Consider the following 20,806-nt stretch of genomic DNA (forward strand, 5'->3'; position numbering starts at 1 on the left):
ATTGCTATTAAAATGTTAGGATCAGCATGTCCATTCCAGTAAAAGAGTCTACTAGGACTATGACTGAAATCAATTTGAAATAGCTTCTAATATTCTCTTGCACTGTGGGGCGATTATGTCTGACAACAATTAATTAATTAAATATTTCAAAACAGTAGAAAAGATCTTGAATGTTCCCAATACAAAGAAATGATAACTATCTTAGGTGATAGATATGCTAATTGTGTCAGTCTGATCATTGCACATTGTATAGGTGTGCTGAAATGTCACACTGTACCCCATAAATACGTATAATTACTATGTTTCTGTTCACATACCTTTTTTAAAGGAATTGAGTTGAATCTAGAGATGGTTTTGGAGAGAAATGTCTTCTCAGTGAGACTGTCTGTCTTCCAGTCTCTGAACTTACCTCTCCACTCCATTGGCTTAAGTTTCCCTTCCCTTCCCTTCCCTTCCCTTCCCCTTTCTCTCTCTCTTCCTCCCTCTCTTCCTTCTTTTCTTACCTTTCTTTCATTCATTCATTCATTTTTTTTTTGAGACAGTTTTGCTGTGTAGCCTAGACTGGCCTGGAACTCTTGAGTCTCCTGCCTCATCCATCTGCATGCTAGGATTACAGGTGTGTATCACCATGCTGGTTCAGTTTATGGTTTATTGAACATCACTCAGCAATTCTCCATGGTCTTCAGTGTAGAGGTCATACACATCTTTTTGTGAAATTTATTCCTAAGTATTTCATTTTTTGAAAAGAAAAGTGCTACTGTAAATGGAAATTTTACAAATCTTGTTTTTTATTGCTTGCAGCAGAGCTGAACACCAAAACAGTGGGACAGTCCATCAGGATATCCTAGGTGTGGGGAAGGAGTAGTGGAAGGTCCTAGAAGGTAGGAAAGAAGAGGGAGGCTAGCTACATAGCAGTATGGAATCCTTACTTCCTCTCTATCCCTTTCCTCAAACTTGCCTTCCTGGAAGGGGAAGGGGAAGACAGGGCAATGCTGAGGGTCTTGGGTCAGAGCTTCTGTTACCCAGAGCTTTCAACTCTGGTGGAAGCTGCTGCCACCATGGTCTGGGATGAGCACAGCCCTCTGGTCTAGTGGAATAGGTGGCACATTCTGTCCTCTTAGAGGCCTCATGGCCTCTCTTCTTAGCTGGCTCTGCCTGTGGTGGGGAGATGGAGGCTAAAACTCTTCAGCTTTCCTTACTCAAAATATTACAGCCCTGCTGGGTACAGTGGCACATGCCTGAAATCTCAGCTATTTAGCAAGCAGAGGCAGGAGGATCACAAGTTTGAGGCCAACCCAGGCAAAGTTACTAAGACTATATGCCAAAAACAAAACAAAACAGGGCTGGGGAGCAATCACAAGGCCCTGGGTTTGATCCTCAGTACTGAAAAAAACAAAAAACAAAAAAACTCACAGCTTAGCACTTGGGCTCAGCTCTCTTCCTCTGACTGCCACCAGCCCTATTTATTCATGGTGCCCCACCTAGTTATACACTCACTGCTCTCATTTTTCAAAAAGGCCAAAACTTCTTGCTCATTCTCTGAGAAAAGATTCTTATCTTAAGAAGCAGAAAACTGGACAAGCCTATGCACCACCCATGCTGGGTCCTGTCCCTGTCTTACTGGGAAGAGTGCAGGTGGAGATGGAGGGAAGAAGGAAAGAGAGTTTCCCATTGTTAGGCAATAGGACTATTGGAGAGGCAGTGCCAAGGGGGTTTCCATCCCTCTGTACCCTCCCAGTGCTCCCAAAGCCCCTTCAAAGAAAGGTGCACTTACCAAGCTTTAAGACCAGGCTAGTTGCTGTAACACATAAGCCCATGAATACACTGTGGATTTTTCTCATGTACCAGTTCATAAGAGCTGTTCCTGGCCTGCAGGTGGCTTTCCTCCATGCACTGACTCTACTGTCCCTTCCTGCACCCAGTTAGTGGAAGCGGAAAGAGACCTCCGTGAAAGGCACGACCACTTCTCAGAAGCTTGGCCCAGCTGGGACACGCGTTACTTCTGCTCACATTCCATTGGTAAGAACCTGTCGGGAGGCCAAGGGAGCCCGGGAAATGTCCTGGCTTAGCAACTGCTTCCCAGTGACAACTCCATGTTGGGGAGTGTCCCTGCCACTAAGCTTTTGAGTTTTCACCAGTCTTGTGACCTCGTATCATAAACAGTTCAGAAGTGAGGGATTGTTTCTTCCCCTCCCCCTCCCCATCACTAATGTCTCTGTCTCTGACGTTCCTCTCCACCTCACTCAGCCAGTCCTGGCTCCCCCTCTTTCTAGATGCCCCTACATCTGATCTCCTCCAAGAAGCTCTTCAAAGATCTCAATATCCACACCTGTTCTTCGGGTACCCTTTTGGCCATAAACATGAGTGGGAGCTATGTTAAGTGACAGATGTCCTCCTCTCCCTTTTTCCTGTCATTCCTTCAATTGAGGACCAAGGTTTTCCCCACCATCCACACCAAAGCCTCTGATGAGTGTGCCCTGGGAGGAGGGGACAGATGTGCTCACATGCAGGAGGCTCTGGGTGATGATGGTCCTTTTAGAGGGGAGGGGAGGAGAACAAGAGACCCTGGGCAGGAGCAGAGAAGGGGGCAGCTACCCAAAGTGGGGCTGCATGCTAACACAAGTTTGCTGATGTCTCAGCTGCATATTTCTTCCTTTTCTTTCCCTTGTTAGGTAAGCGCTCTGCCACTGAGCTGCTTGCCCAGCCTCAGCTGTATTTTTCAGTCGTGTGTTTGCATCATCCACTTTTCCAGACAAACTGAGGACTAAACCAACAGTCCATTTGGAGATTCTACTCCCATTTCCTGCATGGGGAGCAGGAAATGTTTCTCCCCTTTTCCTCATTTCTACGCATTTTTATCCTGTTATACCAAATGCCTTTCCTGTGCTGGACATAGTATTAACTGATTTATCTTCCAAACAACCTCATGAGCTAGGGACCCTTCCTTTATGCCTAATTTGTAGAGGAGAGTAAAACTCAGAGAGACCCAGTAATGTTCCAAGGTCACACAGCCAACGAATAGAAGTATCTGAGTTTGATCTTGGTACCCAGCCTCCCACTCTGCTGTTTCCTCCAACACTGGTATGTCGCTGAGTGGTCCAGTGGACAACTTGGTGCCCTTTGATTGCCCAGGTCCTCTTCCCCACTTCCCAGCCTTCCTTGCAGTTAGGCTGGGGCCAGGCAATGGACTCTGACTAGTGGCGGCTAAGGAGTTTCCAAACGGGACAACCGGCGGCTGCAGACCCGGGACGTGGCCGGAGAGCCGCAGGCCTGTCCGCGAGCGCGCATTCCTGCGCTGCCTGCGCCCTGAGTCACCGCGGCACCGCGGCCAGGGCGGCGGGCGGCCGCTGCGGGACTCAGCCATACCCCTGCGGGCCAACCCCGCACAGCCTGTCTGCTGCCTGCTGCAGGGACTGGGGACACTCTGCCTTGTCCCCTGCTCACCCCCCACAAAGCAGCCGCTCCCTCAAAACCCCCTTCTCCACCCCCCAAGAGCTGGGCGCGGGGAAGGGGTGCGGGGGGGGGGGGTGCGGGGGGCGGGGTCGTCTCCAAAAGGGAACGCGGAAAGTAGTACATTTCTATTTTTCGCTGAAAACAGAATTTACAGGGGGGCAAATCCTGATGCGATCTAAACTTTAGTATTTGGTAATCCCACTGCGCGCGAATGCTCTTTTTTGCCAAATGTACCTTGCCCGGCTGCGGGGTGTCACCATGGCCCCAAGGGGCTACACAACATACATTTTAGCCACCAAATTTCCTTTCTAAATGCCTAGACGTTCCAAGCTCCAAAATGTATCTGGTCCCCAGGGTTTTAAATAAGAGATTGTAGATCTGTGCAGACCCATTTTATAGAGCAAAGTCAAGGTCAGAGAGGTCAAGTCATAGCTGGGAATGAGCCATTGGGTTCTCTCCCTGTGCTGCCACCTGCAGCAAGGCTCCGCTCACCCTCTCTGTCCCACCTCCCTCTCCCGTCCCTCCTCTGGGAACCTTTTCCTGTCCATCTCAGTCACGCTATTGTTCTTCATGGCAAATGAAGTCTCTGTTGGGGGCAGAGGCTAGCACAGTGTCCCTACTAATGGGCACTTGCTGGGAGGCAAGAGATCTTGGTGATTAAAGTTGCCCTCTGACTACCAGGGCTTAGCCTTGGTTTGCTGACTTTTCAGCTGTGTGACCTTGGGCAGGTTATTTATCCCTTCTGTGCCCCAGGACCCTAATCTGTAAAGGTCAATAATAATAGCCCCGTCCTAGGGTTGAGGTGAGCTAGAGAATGTGGCAGACATAGGGCTGCCAGATCAAGTCCAGGACACTCCTATTGCATGGGACATACTTATGCTAAAATCTTATTCATTATTTGTCTGAAATTCAGACTTAACTGGACATCCTGTATTTTTATTTGCTAAGCCTGGCAACTTTAGTTTGGCATGGAGTTTAATTTCCAGTATACATTAGTTGGTATCTTAGCAACAAATATTGAGGGGCTGTGAGTGTAGCTCAGTGTGTTCAGTCCCCAGCTCCAGATAGTAACAACAATTAATGCTAAATGACATGGGAAACTTTTTATTATATTGTATGTATCTAATCTTCCCCACTAGATTAAAAGTACTTCAAGAACATTTATCCATTCCTTCCCTTAACAGTTTTTTTTTGGTAGGACTGTGATTTGAACTCAGGTCTTAGTGCTTACAAAGCAGGTGCTCTATCTCCAGTCCATTTTGCTCTGGTTATTTTGGAGAGAGGGTTGCAAGAAACATTTGTCAGGGCTGGCCTCAAACTTCCATCCTCCCAATCTTAATCTACATATAGCTAGGATTTCAAGACATGAGCCACTGGCACCTGGCTCCCCTAAAAGTTACTTTTATTTTTTAATTTTATTTTATCATTTTTATATTTACTTACATGTGTATACATTATTTGGGCCACCCCCCAAATACTATTTTTTGGCAGCACTGGGATTTGAACTCAGGGCCTCACACTTGCTAGGCAGGCACTCTACCATTTGAGCCACTTCTTCAGCTCCCCCCAAGAGTTATTTATTGGTACCTCCTATATGCACATCACAGTTCTGAGCCTTGGGGATACAGCACTGAACCAGACCTGGGCCCTGCCTTCATGGAGCTTCCAGTCTACGGGGGAAGATGAATATTCAATAGCCAAGTGATCAATAAACATTGTGGCAAGCCCTGAAAAGTCCTATGACAGTCTAGGATGGGCCCAAATTGGTCTGGGGGGGTGGGCAGCTCATACTTCCATCTCCTCCCTCATGCTCCTGCCTTCAGCGGCCCCTACACTGTGGATGCCTGGACAGTGCTACTGAGACAAAAAACTTGGCAAGGAACACTGACCCTGGGACAGAGGGAAGATATGTCCAGAGGTGCCCTCAATGGGGTTCTGGCCCACCCCAAGCTGCCCAATCTTTCCCTGACTCTCCCCTGAATGCAGCAAGTTGGGAGGGGACAGGTGGAGCCGAGGAGAGCGCCGTTGTGAGATCACAGATATCTGAGCTGAATCCAGGCACTCATCCAGCCAGCAGGCTCTGGGTGAGGGCTTCGAGAAGGAGTTCAGGACGAACCATCTCTGGCAATGTCAAGGGAAGAGAGGGTCTCAAAAATCAGTTAACCTGCTGGGTACCGGTGGCTCATGCCTATAATCCTAGCTACTGGAGAGGCAGAGATCAGAAGGATTGCAGTTTGAGGACAGCCTGAGCAAAAACTGAGACCCTATCTCAAAAATACCCAACACAAAAAAAGGGCTGGTGGAGTGGCTCAAGTGGTAGAGCGCCTGCCTAGCAAATGTGAGGCCCTGAATTCAAACCACAGTGCACCAAAGATAAAAATAAAAATCAGTCAACCTGACATTTGATGGATGAGGAAATAGCACTCAAGAGGGAAGTGACTTCTGAAGGTCACACAGATCTTTCCTGATGGTGCTGCCACCAAACCCCAGGCTGACTCCCCACTGAGTCCCCACCTCACCCCCACTGCTAAAGGAGAAGGGCTTGAGTTCTCCAAAACTGGGAATCCCCACCAATGGTCACTTAGGAGTCATGGCCCCTCTCTCCCACATCCCCAGGGCAAGTTTCATTGCGTTTCAGGGCCTCTCTGCCACCAGGGCAGGGAGCCACGAATAGCCAACCCAATGCCCCTAACGCCTGTCTATCAGGGCTCACCAAGTGCAGGCCCCTCCCTCCTTGCTGGCCCCCAGGCTGGTGGAGGGGCTCCCTGGGCATGTGCACCTCCAGCCTCCAGAAACACCAATCCAGATTGGTCCCTGACCCTCCGTATGACCTGCTTCAAGGCCCACAATGAACAGGTCAGCACGCCACCTCCTAGTGTGACCCCTTCAGTCCCCTCTCTATACCCACATCTACCATCTCAGGGAAGACCTCCCCTCTCCTGCCAGCCTGGTATCATGTGAGGTCTTAGGGCTCAAGGGAGCTCTGTATGAGACGTCCTAAGTTCACCTGGTGCACCACTCCAAGCTGTGTCTGCCGGCTCTGAGGCAAGCCCACAACTTCCTCAGCACTCTCCCATTGAGAGGTGGTGTCTACGTCTCCTCTCCTTGAGGCTGAGCCAAACTTATAGGAGATGGTGACCACAGGGTAGGGCAGAAGCAATGCTACGTGACGTCTGAGGCTGGGTCTTAAGGACAATTCAGTTCCCTTCAACTACTCCAAGGACACTCACTGTTGAGCCTGAGCTGCCATAGGAACAGGGCAAGGCCGCCATGTTAGAAGGAAGCCCTGACACGTGCAAGGCTCTGGCTAAAGGCCCGGGCTAGGGACACTGCTGAGAGCCAGCGTCAACCACAGGCGGTGAGGAGAGCTGCACTTACAGAGAAATGGATCAGCCAGCTGCCAGCAATGCTGGGAGCTCCCTGGTCAGGACTTACCAAGCCATGGACTGTCACCTTGACCCCAATCTGTGTTAAGCCTGGAAACTCAATGTTGTTTGGGCCTCCAGAGAGAGAAGGGCTCAGGGGCCAAACTCCACCCTGTGACCTGGGCTCACAATATAAGAGGCTCTTGGGCTGGGCCCCCAGCTCTTGAGCCAGAATCTTCCCTCCCGAGGGCTTCCCAGGCAGAGAGCTCTTGTGGGCAGGTGTGCTGAGAGGGCCCGCTGCTCTGGGCTACTAAGCCAAGAGGGCTCTCTGATCTGATGGACATTTCCTTTAGCTGTTTGTTATTTAGCTCATTCCCCAGTAGAGTGTGAGCTCCATGTGGCAAGGGTGTGACAATCCTACATCGTGAGCACCTCCAACGGTGCCTGGCACATAGTGAGCGTTCAATAGACATCCCCTGAATAAATGAATGAGTGGATGGATGGATGCTTAGGTCAGCTACAGACGAGGGACAGCTTCCTCCTGTGGGAGATGGGGCTGTGGTGCTGTCTACACACCAGAAGTGTGGTGAGGGTGGCTTGAGAGGACGGACCTGCCTCTAGAGCTCATGCCTAGTATGTCACTGGTGCTCGAATGTGGATTGCTGTGCTCATTACCTTTATTGGTTTTCATAGGGCCACAGGGAGAGTATCCGTCAACCAGAAAGGCAAATTCAGGCTTCCTGATGTACCTTGGCCCAGGCTCCATGAAGGTACCCAACCTATAAGCACTGTGACCTCCAGGCAGATAAGGGTCCTCCTTGGGGCTGTTCTACTCAGCTCCACGTGTAGTCACCTCCCTGACACACTGATCATTTGCTAGTTTGTGAAATCCCAAGGTTTCAAGAGAGGGTGTCACCCCCTGGTATCCCTGGCTCCACTCCTGCCCAGCGCTGAAGTATGAATAAGGCAGTGACTGAGCTGGTCAGAGCCTCTCCTGAGATGGCCTGATGCTCTCCCGCTCACCAGACTGTGTCCTGAAACACACGGTCCCAGCATCCCATGGCAAGCATTCCTGTCCTACAGCAGCCACCATGGTGGCCCACACAGCCAGGCGCTCCTCACTTCCCACCAGAGGATGGGAGCTCCTGCCCATCCTATGGGGGAGTTGACAAAGGAGATGAGAGCATTTGTGGGTCCCACCTGCTCACACAAATAATGCAGTGCTTCCCTCTGAACTCCTTTACAGCCATTTCTAGGGACCATTCCCAGATGGCCGCCTCCTGGTCCCAGGAGAGACTTCCCAGCAGCCATCTGAAAGGCGGCACTTGAGGGCCAGGACAAGTAGGTAGCGTCCTACTTGTTCCCCTCTTGCAGCTTGCAAGCCATTCCCCTTTCTTCCTCCTCAATCCCTGCTCCTCTGAACTCACACCAGCCACCCCTGCTTCTGCGGGTACTGTCATCCCGTCACCTTCCAGTCACTCCCCCCAAGATGGAACTGGCACTTAGACTTCTGGTTCACTGCCCAGCATCCACTCCAGCCTCATTCTAGATGACTCCAGCAGCCATCAGCATCCTGACCTTCTCAGCACCAAACAGTACCTTATCTTCTCCGTGCAGCCACCCATTCCCACAGCCACACCGTCAACTTTGTCCTCATTGCTAAAGTACCATCCTGGATTTCCCCCCCCCGGCCTCTCCTCTCATCCTTCCAGCACACCTAATCTGGGGCAAGCTCCCTTCGCCTGGGCCATCACCCTTTGCCTTCCTTCCTTACTTGGTATCCATGATCTACCATTTTGATTATTCTCTTGCAACAATCCTAGCCCTGTTCCCTGCTCCCGGGGTCATCTTTGCCTGGAAGAACCTCATTGGCTGAAGCCACTGTCCCCTTTCTCCCCATCTGCACTAGGGAAGCAGGAAGGTGCTGAGAGAATCCATGGTCAGATGGCCTGGGTACACCTGCCTTAAATGTGCCTCAGTACTGCTGGAAGCTCTGCTGGTTTCTCAGGGTTGTCACCAACAGAGCAGATTGGAAGTGTGACGTGAAAGGAAGAAGGGACCTGGAAGGGACTTAGAAATGTCTGGCTGGAGCAACAGGGTGTGTGGTACTGCCATGTTCTGGGAAGATGGGAAGAAACAGGTTTGGAAGAGAAATCAAGGCTCCAGCAGTTGGTTGGGACAGTTTTACCTCCCGCATAGACCAGTTCCCATTGGCTCTCTGTCTCTGCTGCCTCTCATTCGGCCAAGTTCTGTGGTCACTGTGCACACTTCAGTGTGCAACAATAAAAATGTTCATGAAGAATTTGTGCTAACCTGGAAATACATTATAATATCAAGTTTAAACATGATAAACAACTTTTCATACCAGGGATGTACTCAGTTGTAGAGTAATTGCATAGCATGTATGAGGCTCTGGATTCAACTCCCAGAACTGGAAAAAAATGTATAACCACACCATTAAGGAAAAGTGTCTGAAATTAATATACCCAAATATCAGCCTAACATTGAATGCTGATTCCCTACTGTCCGTCCCCACCCCCATTCTACTTTTGTAAAAGCAATACAAAATCACTGTAGGAAATTTAGAAAGTGAAGAATAGAAAAAAAAATCCGAAGTCTCATCAATTAATAATGGGCACTTTTGAGATTTTTCTTTTTTCAAGTCTGCAAAGCTTACAACATTCTTTTCCCAAAATATTTGCTACCCAGTCCATTTAGCGCCCCCTGGTGGTAAAACTAACCAACTACACTTAGACAAAAATTCCAGTGAAGCATTAAACTGACTATGGTACAGCTCTGTAAGTAGCATAAATGTCATGCTTGGTCACCTACTGTGGGCTCCCACCCCACGGCTCCTATCAGTCCACGGGCTCAGTGGTTATCCCAAGGACCTCATGTAATTGTTCTCAGGTTAGAAACATGGCTCAAACATTTTATAGGACGGACCAGCAGGTGACTCCATCTCCATGCATCAACCCATCCTTTTCAGAGCTGTTCTGTGTTCAGTCTGAGCCTTCCTGGAAACTTTATCCTCTCTGTCCAACCTTCAGAAAGGAGCCCACCTGCCCCAGTGTTTCCCATCGGTGCAGAGCAAACAGGTACCTGCTCACTAGAAAGTCACCTAAAAGAGGGTGGAGTCAGAGAGGAACTTGCACCTCCATCCACATGGGAATTCTGCCGGGTCACCCCTGTTCTGTAAGGAGCCTAAGCCAGCTACACTGAGCCTGACTCCTGCTGCAATGTGGAGGGAGCAGACTTGAGGTTCCCAGAGGCTCCTGCACCCACAGCAGCAACAGCCTTGGGGACCTCTGACATCATGAGTATTTTTGCTTCTGCCCAGAAATTCTGGCACAGGAGGTCTGGGTGGAGTCTGGGAATCTGTAATTAATTGACAAAAGTTCAGTGGGCTTAGGGGCCTTGGAGGCCCGAGGTGATGTCCTTTCTGGAGTCACCAGTCTCTGTCCTTTTCCTGAGGAGTCTGGAAAACTTCCTCCTGAGGGTGCCATTGTTTCAGTGCACGAGCTCTGGGGCCGACAGTAGATTTCCTCCTGGCTTTGCCCTTAACCTTGGCAGTGCTGAGGATGAACCCATGACCTCCACAGTTAGCCAAGCCCTCTACCACTGAGCTACCTCCCCGGTCATGTCCTTTTCTTTATCTGTGAAATGAAGGTAATAATTGGTACCTGCCTCACGAGGTTGAAGTGAATATAATTACTTACTTACATTTGTATTTATATTTAATTATAATTTTTTAATATATAGGAAACCCAAAGCTCTTAAAACAAGTATCGAACACAGAAGTGCTATGACTAATAACACTTACTTTATTATGTACCTACAAATAATTTGTAAAATTTACTTTATTATGTTGCTTTGTGGTGCTGGGCATTTCCCAAGGTCTCATGCATGCTAGCAAGTGTTCTACCAAACATTCTTAGCCCCAGCCTACATGGTTTTTCTTTGAGATAGGATCTCACTATGTAGTCCAGGCTGGCCTTGAACTCAATTCACCTGTCTCTGCCTTCTGAGTGCTGGATTACAGGGGTGTACCACCACACCTGGCAAGCCTAAATATATTTCTATAGCCCTGTCATGGCTTGAATGTTTGTTCCTTCCAAAATTCATGTTGAAACCTAATCCCCAGTGCAGTTGTATCAAGAGGTGAGGCCTTTAGGATGTGATTAGGTTAAGGAGGTTCCTTCATGAACTGGATTAGTGTCCTTATAGAAGGATTTGAGGGGGCCTTCAGCCAGGTAAGGACAGAGGGTCTCTCCGTTTTGAAGGACACAGCCACACAGCACCATCTGGCAAGCAGAGAGCAAACCTTCATCTTGGAATTCCCAGACTTCTTAAAAATAAATTCCTATTACTTGTAAACCACCCAGTCTAAGCTATTTTGTTGTAGCAGTAGAAATGGACTAAGACAAATCCTTAAAGAAATCTAGAAAAAGAACCTACAGATTATGGTCAGCGTGTGGGGTTCAAATCCTCCTCCTAAGGCCCCTTCAGTGAATCCAGGTGGAATGTCTATCTACAGAAGCAATGCTCCTGAGGGCAGAAGGAACCGTGGGAAGGTGTGTGAAGGGTCTTCAGGAGCAGGCAAGGCCAGTGGTAGTGACTGAGTCTGCAGACTGAATGAAGGGTACGTGATGACCAAGACAGAGCTTCCTGCAGGGGGGACCGCTGTGCTATGCAAATGTGGTCCACTGGTCACACCATCGCCCACGCTCTATCTATTTGGGTCTCTTACATGAGCACTCAGTGGTCTGACTGTTCTGTTTCTTGATTGAAACCAATTACATGCAAATGAATTCAGTAGGGTGGGAATTTCTTTTTCACTGCTGTAGCCCAGCCCCTAGAACTGTGCCTGGCAAACAGTATGTGCTCATAAACGTGTATTGAACAAATAAGTGAAGGAGTGAATAAAATTGGTCTCCTGAGTTATTTATTCAACTCAGGGCTTGATGAAATAATCTGATAAAGAAACTTGTAAGGAAGAGCCCTCCCCACCCCAAGGAGCACTGGGACTTGTCGGGGAGCCAGATGTCTAGGCTTCACAGTGTTTACTGGGGGTGGGGACATAGATGGCTAGCTGCTCCCTACCTCCAACTCCTCCATCTCTGATTTTAAATACTCCTCTGGCACATCCAAGACGGTGACTAACTGGACTTGAGGCAAGACCAAACTCAGGCTAAGAGTGGCTTCTGTTTGAAGCTCCATCAAAGTCAGAAAAGCAGCATCTCAGAAACAGATGAAAGGCTACTGGGAAGCAGGGTTTGACTTTCAAAAGGTAAGCTATAGCCACACCAGGAGGTGTTTTCTAAGGCTAGGACTCAGGACAGACACTGCTTATTTTCTTCTTTCATGCTCAACTCAGCAACTGAAACCAGCAATGCATGGCAACCCATTCTGGAGTGGAGAGGCTCGTCTTGGGCAGTGGAGTGGTGATAGCCCCATCCTCCTCAGTCAGGAGATCCTGACTCAGTGTCCCAGCAGGCCTCTGGAGGAGGCTTCCCCTGTCCTGAGAGTCTAAGGTATAGCCCATCTCCACGTGAACTCAAGATAAGCAGTACATACCAGTCAGCAGGGGGAAATTTCCAGAACAGCACATTCATGGACTGACCACTCCCTGGCGGAAGGAAGGTTCTAAGGTCTTCCTGTCTCAGAAGGGACATCATGAGTCATCTTCTGCTCCACTCTCTGGCACTTCAGGCCTGTGCCCAGGAAGGCTTCCTTTCTCCAGCAGTACCAGGACTGACCCTACAGAGCTGTCAGGTCAGGCGCCATCTTCCTCAAATTCCTGGCTGCCTCATGGATTTTCTACTGACTTTTTCACCATTCATACTGCCCCCTGCCACCCAGGGTGCACAAAAACTCCTTACTCTCCTTTTGTCCTTTTTGTTTTGTTTCGAGATACGGTCTTGCTATGTAGCCCAGGCTGGCCTTGAACTCATGATCCTCTTACATCAGCCTCTGGAGTGCTGGGACTACAGATGTGTGCCACCACACCTGGCTAAAACCTCACCCTCCCTTCTTGTTGAAAACTAAAAGTCACGCATATCCTAATTAGATCTCCTTTCAAACAAAGCCACTGTAAAGAATGTCTTCAAAATAATTGAAAAGTGGGGCACTGGCGGCTCACATCTGTAATCCTAGCTACTCAGGAGACAGAGATCACCTCTGGGGCAAATAGTTCTCGAGACTCTATCAAAAATAACAAAGACAAAAACAAAAAAAAAACCTTCATGAAAAAGAGCTGGTGGAATGGCTCTCAAGGTGTAGGCCCTGAGTTCAAACCAGTACTGCAAAAAAAAAAAAAAAAAAAATTGAGAAAATTGGAAGAAGGAAATATGAACTAGGTATTAAGATATTAAAGACGTTGTAACTTATGTCAGGTGTGATAAGAGTGTCACATGCAGGGAAGTGTCCTTGCTTTTGTAATGTAACTGAAGTATTTAGGAGCGTACTACCACACTGTCTGAGGTTTACTTTAAAATGCTTCAGAGAAATATCAGAAAATATCTGGCTAGTTGTTAACACTTGTTGAAGCAAACTGTGATGAGTGTACAAGGCTTTCTGTGTTTGGGAACAACAAAGCTTATTCCCACTGAGAAGCCTTTCCCGATCCCCCAGAACTGAGTTGGGTATCCCAACTGGTAAAAACTGGAGCTAAAGATTCATGCCTACCATACAAAAATGTGTACATGAAGCTGGGCATTGTGGCACCTGGGCATAATCTCAGCTACTTGGGAGAGCAGGAGAATTGTGAGTTCAAGGCCAGCTCAGGCAGTTAACATGACCCTATCTTAAAAAGAAGGAAGGGAGGGCGGGAGAGGGAAGGGAAGAAGGTTCAGTTCCCTGCAAACACACACACACACACACACACACACACACACACACACACACACACACACACACACAGTGTACATGAATGTTTTAAGCAGCAATTAATGTCCTTTGGCAATACGAAGGAATGAAGTCCATGCTATAACACGATGAACCTCAAAAACATGGCTATAAACTAAAGAAGGCTGTCACACAGGACACATGTTATTTGATTCCAGTTATTTGAATTGTCCAAATAGGCAGATCCATACAGCCAAAACGGATCAGTTATTTCCTAGGACAATAGAGTTAGAGGAATGGGGACAGGGAGGGTGACAGCTAATGGCTAGGGAGTCTCTAAAATTGATTGTGGTGATGGATGTACAACTCTGTGAATATACCAAAATCCTTTGAATTGTCACCTTAAAAGGATGAATATTACGGTAATGTGAATTACATCTCGATCAAGCTGTTATTTAAAAATATATATGTACATCTATATTTATGACCATTCCCTAGTCTATGCTGCTGGGTGGAAGACAGAGATGAATGTGAGATTGGCTGTCTTCCCAATTTAAAATAAAGTAATAAAGGATGAGCTGGGGAGAGGAGATAAGTATGTAACAGGACCTATAAATAAGACTGTGGCTGGGGTGAGTGGTAAGGGAGGGGGTGGGGGCAGGGGGGAGAAATGACCCAAGCATTGTATGCACATATGAATAAAAAAAAAAAAAGACTGTGGCTTTTAGTTGATGGATGCAAGGTACTGAGTAGAGCTGCTTATCTGTGACCTTGTATGAAGCAAGGTTTGATCTCCATCTATTTACTTAAGAGCCAAGTTTGACACTATGGACATGGGGAGGAAGAAAACTCCTCCTGTGAGGCCAGCAAGACATAATTAAAAACATAAATGACCCCTTTCAGGCTTTGGTGATATTTCTCATGGAGCTTTCCATGGGCAATGCACAGACAAGGCATTCAAAGACTTCTATGAATTATCTTAGAGAAGAAGGAGCACCTCCAGAATTATGGGCATGATGGATGGAGCAGGAGTAGGGTGGACCACAACCTGGTGGTCCAGGGCCAGGACCTGTGTCATGGGTCCACACACTGCCAGAAATTTTCTTCGTTTTGGAGGTGCTTGTGTTTGAACTCAGAACCTCATGCTTGCTAGGCAGACACTCTACTACTTGAGCTACTCTACCAGACCAGACATTTTCTTAAGCAATTGCCATAAGAATGTGAGCCCTAGTGGGGAGAGAGATCTTTGTTGCACTCATTGCTGTATTCCCATGGCTGGTGCATGAGTATGAGTACAATAAAAGAATATTTTAAATTAGATTTTGTAACGTGCAGGTGGAAACTGCATTTATACTGCAAATGTGAGAGTAGAGAAAAGTGTCCAGAACAACAAGCTTGTTAAGTTGGTTCTTCTGGAGGCGAAGATTGGGATGTGAGGTAATGACTGTCAGACTTTAGTTTTCGCCTTCCCTCTGAGTCTTTGGAGATCCATCCTTTTCCAGATACTCTCTGTAAGCCCCTCCTCTTCTCATGTACAGATGCACTGGTTATTTAAGAAAGAAAATGCAGACACTATCCTCAAGAGGTCTGAGATCAAATCAGCATTCAAGAAGAGGGGAAAGAGATGATGGAAGAGAAAGGCCTCCCAGCCTGGATTTCCTACCCATTGTCTCACTGCCACACTTCCTGTCCCATAAAAGCCCTTCACATTCCCTGAGCCCTAGAAGATGGGCTGGCCTTAAAGAAACCTATTTCCTTCTACTAATTTCTGTCTCCTGGATGTTTTTTTGTAGAGAAGTGAGCAGTACAGGCCTCAGATTTGGCTAACAATACTTTCATGTCTGCCCAAGATGAAACTAGAGGCCCCAGTCAGTTATGGAGACCTGACTGGCTCCCTGAATTGAGGAGGTAAAGCTGGGTGGGCAGGTTGGGGTGGGGGTCCAGTGAGTCTGGGGCAGCCGTTTTTGAGGGCAGAGATGGGGAAAAGAGAGAACTTCCACAGAGAGAAATTTCCAGAAATCTGCACAGTCATTATCTGAATACTGATGAGCACACATAGAAGGAAAGAACCAGGTGAAAGGGACATAGAGAACAATGGTCAGAGCACATACAGGATCAGAAATGGTCTAACCCACAGAGTTCATGACCTTGTAACGCCCTGAATCAGAATACTCAGAAGGGATTTTCCCCCTCAGTAGTGGAGAAAAATTAGCCCCCAATACTGCTCTGGTGCCACCTAACAAAGCTTAAGAGCCACCCTGGAAAGGATCAACTATTTAAGGATCTTGGAATGGGCCTTAAATCCAACCACAAGTGTCCTTGGAAGAGAGAAGCAGAGGGGGGGTGTGACACATAGAGAAGAAAGAGACCTGAAGACATTGTACAGAGAGATTTGAAGATGCTGTTCCTGATATCTGAAGTAACCAGATGAGGTGAGGAACTGATTTTTCCCCTACAGCCTCCACAGGCCAGGTGCACAACCCTGACGATACCTCATCTTCTGCCCAGATATACTACTGATTTTGAAGTTTTGGACTCCATTGTACTGGAGGAAAAAATTTTGTTGCTGTATTTAAACCATGCAGTCTGTACTAGTTTGTGACAGTCCCCTGGCAAACAAATTCAGCTGCCTGGTAGTTATGTTCAATAATTACTAGTGATACTGAAATCAAATAATCACTCCTGGACCCCACCCTAGTCACTAGGTTTAGTGCTAGGATAAAGGAGGGGTTTGTCTGGAGCCTCCACCCTAACCCATAGCAGGGGGTGGAGTCAGGACTTGGGAGGCAGGAAGTGAGAGTTCTAGTCCCTTTCTGGCTTCTGCACTGAACCAAGCCAATGCCAGCCTGTAGTTTCTTTACCTGCAAACTCCTGAAGCAAGGTAGAGAGAAAGGTTTCCTTCTTACTCTAAGTCCTGTTAAACTGAAAGGAAATGCCCATAGGAATATTTGATGCGACATGTGCTATTATTTTCTTTGGGACTGGGGGCCTTCCAGGAGTTCTCCAATTCTTCCACTGGTAGATTCTACCCTACTCTGAGTTTTAGCAATAGCACTAGTAATATGAGTAGTTAACCTGTATTGTCTGCTGTGTTCCAGGCACTGCGCTAGCTAAGCGTTTTATAGATGACTTTTTCCAGAGAAAAGGTAGAAATAGGATAGTGGAGTTTGTACTACAGAACCAGGAAGACGTGAGCTGGAGTCTCACTCAGGTCTGCCACACTGAGCTGTGTGATGTCAGGCAAGAGACTCCACCTCTCTGAGCATCCATAGCCTCACCTACAAAATGGTGCTGCCTTTACCTCTTTCCTGAGATGTTATGAAGTTCAGATTTAAGCAAGATGCCTGGCAGTTTTCTTGTTGGCACTCATTCTTTGTAACAAGTGAAGGAGTCCTTGGGATGACATGTGCACACAAAGGGAATGTTCTGGTATCTCTCTGTTGGAAAACATCTAAGTGCCACCAACATCCATTCAAAGAGCAAAGCTTCCACCCCCGTTCCTGCCTCACAGCTATGGGACTACAGAATATTTCTCCTGTGACAGCACCCTGACTCATGCATACATGGTAAATTTCAGGCAAGAGCTGAGTGACTAATTTTCTCACCTAAAATTTATTCTTCTTTCTTTTATTATTATAGGCTGGAGAAAAGACATAATAAAAACCCTCTGAGTCTGGCAAAGAAAACAACATGAAATGTGATTTGAAAGTGGAAGTAATCATTGTGTCTATGATTCTAAAAAAATACATAAACAAATCAAGAAGTAGCTTTTAGAGCCAGCCTTAAGTCCTGCCAGAAGGTTCTGAGTTAGAAAGAGGGACTACATCCAGTTAATTATTGGTTTTGCAAACTAAGTTGCTGCCCTTCCTGGTCTTTCTGCCTGGGTTAAAAGTCCCCTCCTACCCAAGCCAGGTGTGAGGATGCACACCTGCAATCCCAGCACTCAGGAGGCCCAGGCAGGAGGATTATCAGTTCAAGGCCAGCCTGGGTTACATAGCAAGTTTAGGGCTGGCCTCAACTATATTGCACACCCTACAAACAAACCAATGAAAGTCGTCCCACCCCCAACCACCACTACCCTAGATCCATGGATGCTCCAGTCTTCCCCTTTGACTCAGTCCCCTGGACTCCATGGTTCTCACGCGTGGGATATGCCCCTTGGCCTCTCCGTGAGCTCTGCCTCACCTCCCAGGGCACTTGCACAGCAAGCTCACTAGTTAGCCTCCCTGCCTCCAGGCTTGAACTTGACTGAGCACCCTCCAAATCAGCTACCAAGAGACTTTTCAAATTATAATGATGGGAAGATCGTAATAGTGACTGCCAATTACTCAGAACCTACGGGATGCCTACCATGTTCTCTTAGCTCCACTTTACTGATAAAACAGCTGACTTAGGGTTGGTCAAGGTCTCTGAGCTGTTAAACAGTGAAATCAATTGGAACCCTGGGATGTAGGACTCCCAGCCACTTCTCTGATTTCCTTCATGGACTAACCACTACTCAACAACTGAGTTTTTTTGAAAGATGCCCTGAGACATTGCTGGGTAAGATTTTTTTTTTTTTAGAGGTGGAAAAGATTTTATTTGTAGAGAAGAGAAGAGAAAGACTGCATATAGGAGAATGTAGGGGACCCGGAGACCGGTGGTCCCCTAGGTAAGATTTCTTTAAAACAGCACAAAGTGGGTTTTTTTTGGGGGGGTGGGAGGGGTGTCTGTAGTTAAATGTTTAGGACATGCTCCCTGTTCTGTCCCTTTTTGGAAAATCCCTGGCATGTTAGAAAGGATGTCTTGCAATTAAAACATAAAAACAAAACACTTTAACTCAAAGTTTCATTGCCATGGAGCCTCTCCACACTGAGCACTGGTGTTCCTTGGCCCACACTCTGGGAACCACTGGCCACCTAGCTCAAGCTGTGGGTCCTTAGCCTAGTTGGTACACATGCCCTGGCTGGTCCCTATCTGCCACTCCAGTTTCACCAACTCTTGTCCCCTAGGTCAGCCTTCTGCTGCAGTCACATCTCACTGCTCACATGCCCTCAAACACATGGTGCTCCTTCTACATTACACTTGTGGTTTCTTCTGCACAGAGTTCCCTTGCTCCCTTTCTCTTCCTTCCTGCCTCTACGCACCTTCCAGATTAGCAGAACCCCTCCTGCTTGCAAGCACCATCATAAGCCCTTTTTTTTGTGGAACTGGGGTTTGAACTCAGGGCTTCACACTTGCAAAGCAGGCACTCTACTGCTTGAGTTACATCTCCACTCCATTTAGCTCTGGTTATTTTGGAGATGGGGTCTTGCAAACTATTTCCCCAGGCTGGCCTGGAACTTCAATCCTCCCAATCTCAGCTTCCCAAGCAGCTAGGATTACAGGCATGAGCCACCGGTGACCAGCCATCACAAGCTCTCTAACCAGAGTGCACCACCTCTTGGCTGTAGCCGTGCACTTGTTTTTAGGACACGTGTGTCTCTATGCCTGCTGGAGAAGATTTGTTCTCATGTAACTGTCCCCTGTTGCAGAACTTGAACTAGACTGGAAGGCCGTGGTTTCTGTATTTCAGAAGCTTCAACACCAAGCACAGTACCTAGTACTCAATAGGTGTTTGCCATTGAACTATTGTCTTCTAGTCTGTTTTCTCAATGTTTTTTTTTTTCTGATTATAAAAGTAATCCATGCTGATTGTAAGGTTAAAAAAAACAATTTAGCCAGGCACAGTGGTATACAGATTTAGTCTTTAGCTACTTGGGAAACTGAGGTAGGAGGATTATTTGAGCCCAGGAGTTCAAGGCCAGCCTTGTATAAATAAGAAAAGCCAGTTACTGGTGGCTCACGCCTGTAATCCTGGCTCCTCTGGAGGCAGAGATCAGGAGGATAGGGGTTCAAGGCCAACCTGGGCAAATAGTTTGTGAGACCCTATCTCAAAAATACCTAATACAAAAAAGGGTTGGTGGAGTGGCACAAGTGGTGAGTACCTGCCTAGCAAGCATGAGACCCTAAGTTCAAACCCTAGTACTGTCAACAAAAACGGCAAGAGAAATAGAGATACTTGGGTTGGGGGTAGAGAACTTGCTTAGCATGTCTGAGGCCCTGGGTTCAACCCCCCAGCACTGCAAAATAAAACACAACAAAGAGCAGAGAGGCTTAAACTGCAGCTAGGTCACCCAGCTGCTGCCTCTGTGTGTTTGTGTGTGTGTGTGTGTGTGTGTGTGTGTGCACGCTCGCACAAGGGCACATGTGCATATGTACACATGTCTAATAAACTTCCAGTTGTTTCTAAAACCCATCCCTCATTAAAGTTCACTGTTTAGGTGATTTCCAATATTTGTCCCATAAACAAAGTTCACAAAAATCATTGACTCTGTGTCTATTTAGCTCCTTAAGATGGAGTCCTATAAATGGCATCACTGCTCCAGAGGGCAGGAAGGTTCCTGAGGCCCTGGGGACAGATCACCAGGGACTTTTCCAAAAAGCCTGCTCACAGTCCTTCCCCTAAGCCAATTGCCTGAGTGCTTGTCTCATCTGCCCCCACAATTATAGCCACTTTGGACAAAAAAGAATGCAAGAATAGTTGCTATTAAGTGTGAAAGAAAAAAATTGCCTAACTGGGTGGTTTTTAAAGAGAGGCATTTAGCAAGCTTTTGAGGCTTAATTACTGTTTAATCAATCTGAGGAACACAGAGGCTTGAGCACTGCAACACGTGGTTGGTAATTTTGCCAATGCTGAGAGCACCAGTCACATCATCTGTTTCCCCAGGCTTGGGCTGTGGCATATTTTATTCTCTCTTTCTCTCTGAGGGATGAAGGCATATCTTATTTCTCTCTGTGGTCTCTCTCCCCCATGTGCTAAGGGGCAGTTCACCTCAGCTGAGGACATATTGTCAGAGATGCTTGTGCAAGCAGGGGCTGGCTGCACACCACCCACGAGGCTGTGCAAAACTCAACGTTCTTAGCAGTCCTATTTCCTCATCCAACTCTGGCAAGCAAAGGTGCCCCTGGCAGAATTTCTCAAAGTTTGGACCCACTGGGGCTGGAGATGCAGTTCAGTGATAGAGCATTTGCTTAACATGTCTGAGGCCCTGAGCTCAGCCCCAGCACCACGTTGGGACCCACCTGCCCCCTGGGAGAAGCCCCCATTGGGTAGCTCATCC

At 47.5% G+C, this 20,806-nt stretch overlaps 1 long non-coding RNA gene across 6 annotated transcripts in view; it reads left to right on the plus strand.

Annotated features, from left to right (window-relative positions):
• LOC109676018 (uncharacterized) overlaps positions 1-3,195 on the plus strand; it is a 183,709-nt gene extending 180,514 nt beyond the window's left edge. For all 6 annotated transcript variants that reach the window (XR_012438486.1, XR_012438487.1, XR_012438490.1 and 3 more), the window contains 2 exons: positions 1,923-2,019; positions 2,673-3,195. This is a non-coding gene — a long non-coding RNA (uncharacterized lncRNA). The remainder of the gene's footprint in view (positions 1-1,922; positions 2,020-2,672) is intronic.
• Positions 3,196-20,806: the final 17,611 nt, after the last annotated feature.

The sequence above is a fragment of the Castor canadensis genome, chromosome 11 (genome assembly GCF_047511655.1).
Source record: "Castor canadensis chromosome 11, mCasCan1.hap1v2, whole genome shotgun sequence".
Lineage (NCBI taxonomy): Eukaryota > Metazoa > Chordata > Mammalia > Rodentia > Castoridae > Castor > Castor canadensis.